Below are 5,261 nucleotides of genomic sequence, written 5' to 3'. Positions count from 1 at the left end.
GATGACTTAATAGGGCCTATGTTTATCCTTTATTTTAGTTAACGTAATTGATGTTTATATTGAATAAGATGGTATATCTAAAGGATCATTTTTGAGTTGTCATGAGTGGGTGTTGTGATGTGAGTGAGTAAATTAGAGTATGTGCAAATGTTCTTTCATGATCATATCACTTGGAGAATTGTGTGATGTGAAGATAGTGATAGCGTGGTAGTGATTATTGTTGGAGTTAGCTACTTGTGATAGTGGTTTAAGTGCCACTTCATTTTTGAAAAAAAAAATCCTCCTAGTTGACTTGTTGTGGTATTGTATCTTTCCTTGAAGAAGTGATTTTCAACCTACAATCCCTTTTGTATCTTGCCCTATAGTAGTGAGCTTCAACATGCAAGTCCTTATATATTGTTTCCTTGGGATATTGCACCTTAGCCTACAAGTCTTTTAGGTGGCAGTGTGCCTAAAATGAATTTTTAATCATTTTATATATAGTGATTTGACTCTCATCATGGATTTTTCATCATTGAGGTTTTCACATAAATCTAGTGTTCTCTTGTGCATTATGTTTATTTTATTTACTCTTCATTGTTGCTACTAAATTAAAGGATAAGCCGATTTTATTTTAGAAATATAAAGTTTAAGGTTAAATGTTTTAAAGTCTTAAATAACTCATCACCCTCTCTTAGTCCTAAGGTGTGTTCAACAATGTAATACTAACCTAAGGATTTTCATTCCTTAACTTTACATAGTCAAATTTGAAGTACTTTCTCTAGCTTATGAGAGTTATAAATACTAAGAAAAGAAATACACTCCCATGAAAAACACACACTACTATTTATAATATGGCAGAGTTGTGCAATCGGATGTTAGAAAGATCAGATCGTGCAAGATCTGATTGGATTAGGTTTTCCTCAAGGATGGTGAGGAAACCCTGACCGACTATATTTTGAATTGGTTTTTGGAGGGAAAACCGGACTATAAGTGTGTGGCCGAAGAGAATATTTAGTGCTGTTGAATAGAAGAATATTGTGTGATTGTGAAGTTGAAGACTTCTGCAAGCAAGAACAAATCAGCCAAGTGCTCAATGAGCATCTTTGAAGAGAGTGGAAGTGAGAGAGAATCGGGTTGAAGCATTCAACCGGTTGGAGAGAATAACTAGTAGTGCTCATACTAGTAGAGTAGAAGTGAAGGAGGCTGAAGAGAAATAAACTGGTAGCGCTTACCAGCAGAGAAGCAGTAGGTGAAGAGCAGCAGAGAAGTGAGTCAGTGAAGCAGAGAAGTTATCTCACCGATAGAACAAGAGATATATAATGGTTGCAAGATCCACTTGTAACAAGATAACCACTTATGTATTTGATGTTTACATTGTGAACACTGAGTTGTAGCTCAGTGCAGGAGTTGTAGCTCCTTGGGTTAGTTCCCTACAGTCAGGGGTTGGTGCCCTAAACTTTGTAACTATGTTTTACTGTGAGGTTGGATTGGAGCAGTATACTCCAACAACATTTCTCACCGAGGTTTTTCCAATCTTGGGTTTTCCTCACAAATGTTGGTGTTTTATGTGATGTCTCCTTGTGTGTGTTTGTATTTGAGTTAGCCTGCATTGTGTTTGATTCACAAACTGATGTGCTCATAAAGGAGAGATGAAGTGAAACTTTTTGAGAACCAATGATTCACCCCCTCCCCCTCTTAGTGGTACATTGTCTCTAACAATATTGCTAATGTTTGTAGAAGCAAATCTAGTTGTTTTGATGGTTATAGGTCTAATACTTATGAAGGATATAAGCATAGAACATTTGATGGCTATTGTTACACTTGCAACAAGTATGGGCATACAGTTGTTGAGTGTAGGTCTGGAGAAAACATTCAGAGACCTTACATGAATCAGAGAACTAATCATGAATGGGAGAGATCTTTTACTTGGCAAAGACCCTATGTGAACCGGTCTAGTCCTTATGAGATGGACTATAGATAGAATGTGACTTGTTCAATTTGTCACAACTTTGGACATGTTGCTATGAACTGTCGGAGAAGAACTGGTAGAGGCAATACTTGACCCCAGAGAACATCTAGAATGGCTTGTTTTCATTGTCACAAACTAGGACACCTTGCAAAGTTTTGTAGAGCAAGAATGAACCAACTAGTTAATCAGTCTGCTGACCAAAAAGGTAAGAAGAAGGTTGATGTGGAGGAAATGAGAGAAGAGATGAACAAGATCCGGAGAAAGAAAAGTGAGGAGAAACCATCAGAAGATTCTAATTCTTCACCTAGCGTCGAGAAGCCCTCATCGGTAAACTAAGCTAGTTATAAAGCTTAGGGGGAGCTTATTCTCAAATCCATTTTTGGACCCCCTGAAGGATTATGCGGTAAGTTAAATCTGCATATTCAAATGTAATTTAATGATGAGTAATGATTTTGAATTGAAACTGGTAAGTTGGATGTGTTATGAGAACTGATAGCATGTTTAAGGGTTGAACGGTGTTTAGGGTTTGTTCAACCGGGTATAGCATTTAATGCAGTTTGTAAAAGGTAAATAAAAAGTGTTTTACAAGTTTCATTTGTTACCTTTGCATTCTTGAGAGAATTTGGAGAACAAATGAAGCAGAGATAGAGCCTGTGATTTGCATTAGTGTATATTGACAATGGATTGAAGAGATTTGTTGAGAAGTGAATCACTAAAGTGCAGAAACCCTAGCAGCAAAGGAGTTGAAAAGGTATTTTTCTAGAATCTGACTCTATGTTTGATATCTTACAATGGATACACCACACTTTGTAGATGTTCCTGAAAGGCCTCAACTAGAATTCAGGAGGAATCCACATAAGTCGAAGGAAACCGATCCAGTTGGAGTCCTATCCAGTGTACTCTATGGTGTATTACATATGGAAGATGTTTGATCCTATATTCATTGCAAACAAGAAGATTTGGGAACCCTTGCTATCTTTAATCAGTATCAAAATTTGTGTGATAAGAAAGGAGTCATAAAAGATCAATTCCAAAGGATTACCGATAAATTTTTTCACCATGCACTGAACTTTCTTGATGAATTCGAAGAAGACCATATCAAATATGTCTTTAACAGAATACATGATCAGTTTATGTGGCTTGGTTGACTGCATAAGATTACAAAGGAATCTATTCATGTTGTAACCGGATTGTGGGCAACCAGTGAAGTTCCCGTGCTGAGATCAATCCTGAAGGATGAAGTCGCTCGATTAACAAAGTCTAAATGGGATGATTGAGCAATGAAAATAAATGAGATTGAAGACCCTAAGGTAAAATTTGCATCTACGATCATTGGATATAGGGTTTATCATTCAAGCAGAGCAAACAGTATTCCCAGAGCTGCGATTCATACTGCCTACCGGATGATTAAAGAAAATGTAACTATGATTTTGTTGAAGCCTTGAGAACCCAGTTGATATTAAATCTGGAATCTATCAAGAAGGATAAAAGGCAAAAACTTAAATTTGGACAGTTGATCATAGGTTTTTTTTTCTATTTCCAGAACTCCTTTCCTAGTACCAGTGATATACAATGGTCAAAAGGTACACCGGCAATGTTACAAATCAAGAACAACATCAGAATGATTGGTGATGAGTTTACAAAGGTAATTTGGGGATATTTCAAAGATTTTCAGAAGAGGATCCATGAAAGAGAAAGGATACCATTATAGGTTATTAAAAGGTATGAAGATTCTATTTATTTCATGGTTGATACTGACACTTGTTAGATGGAGGCAACAAACCCTAGGACATCATGGGTCATGCCGATGGGTTATGAACTAGAAGTTTATCTTGTGATTGCTTATGTTGATCATTTGCTATCTACATCGGTAGATCCAATTGCAACAAGGTTTGGAACATATATAAGGAGAAATATATTGAGGTGCATTATGAGCTTGTCAGACCAGTCATTGCAAAGAAAGTCAGAAAAGAGGTGGAAGAATTTGTTGTTTCATAGGGATTTACTAAAGAGACAATTGTTTAGGCTAGAGATAAGTTTGAAGCAAAGAAGGATGCTGAATCCTCTAGTGCCCCAACCGGTACCAGTACTGGTAGAGAAACAAGAAGCACAACTGCTAAGGAGAAACTTTCTAAAATTCAATTTAAGAGAAAGGGGAAAGAAATCAAGTCCCCTGCACCTAAAGCACTAGTAGTCACCGGTAAGAGGAAGAAAGAGCACGAAAATACAGTTGCAGATGAAGAAGAAATAGAGTCTAAAGGAGAGAAGAAAGAGATGAGAGATAGTGATAAGAAATCAAATGTTGTTGGAGCATCTACTATAAAATCAGCTAAGAAACTAGTAACTAAACTTACTCCCTTTGAAAAATTAGTGTTACACATTAAGGAATATGGTATATTAGCTGGTTTGAATATAATTTATGACAAATTTAGTGAAGAAGAGAAAAGGAAAATTGAAGATGTAGTAGTTTTGTTAATGAATAAGTTTAGTAAAGCTCTAATTGAATTGCAAGGGAAAATACCAAATTCTTTGTATAGTAAATTAGATGCAAGACGACAAGCTGCAATAAAACAAGACAGGAAAATTATTGAATTTGTTCTTGTAAGTTTACAACCGAAAGCCTCAAAGGAGGAATTGAAAAATATCTTTTTGAATTCAAAACCATTCTTTAGATCAAAGAAAAGGCTTACAAGATTACTTGTTGGAGAATCCCAGTCGGTACAAAATGAGACTGAGGAGATCTTGAAGAACTTTTTAGGACTTATTCTTGAAGAAGAGGAACCAGAGAGATTAAAGGGAGAAGATCTCCCTGACAATGTGAATATTGATGAAATCATACCGGATGAGATTGTTTTCTAACACAATAGTTGATATACAAATTGAACAAGAAATAATCATTATTCCTGATGACAAGAATTTATTACTGAGAGCTAATTCAACTAGTATAGGTGAAGAGAGAACATAAGCAGAAAAGACAGATGAAGAAATGACAAAGCAACCAGTGAATGAGCAACTAGAAAATGTACAACCCACTGAGCAACCAAACAAGACAGAAGCACAAGAGCCACCGGCAGTTACACAAACAAAAGATGTGCAAACCACTGCACCACTGGTGAAGGACAAGGAGAATGAAGAGGAGAAATATGAAGAGAAAGAAGAGGAGCATGAGAAGGATGCAGAGAAATAGAAGGAGGAAGGAAAACAAAAGGAAGAGCAAGAACAGAAAGTGACTCCTCAGTCACTTACATCAAAGAAGATAATTGATGAGGAGGAGGAAGATGACACTGTGAGCATACAAGGACCAGTAAAC

Source organism: Cryptomeria japonica, chromosome 7 (genome assembly GCF_030272615.1).
Source record: "Cryptomeria japonica chromosome 7, Sugi_1.0, whole genome shotgun sequence".
Taxonomy (NCBI): Eukaryota; Viridiplantae; Streptophyta; class Pinopsida; order Cupressales; family Cupressaceae; genus Cryptomeria; species Cryptomeria japonica.
The sequence above is the reverse complement of the archived record's forward strand: the minus strand, read 5'-3'. Positions refer to the sequence as shown.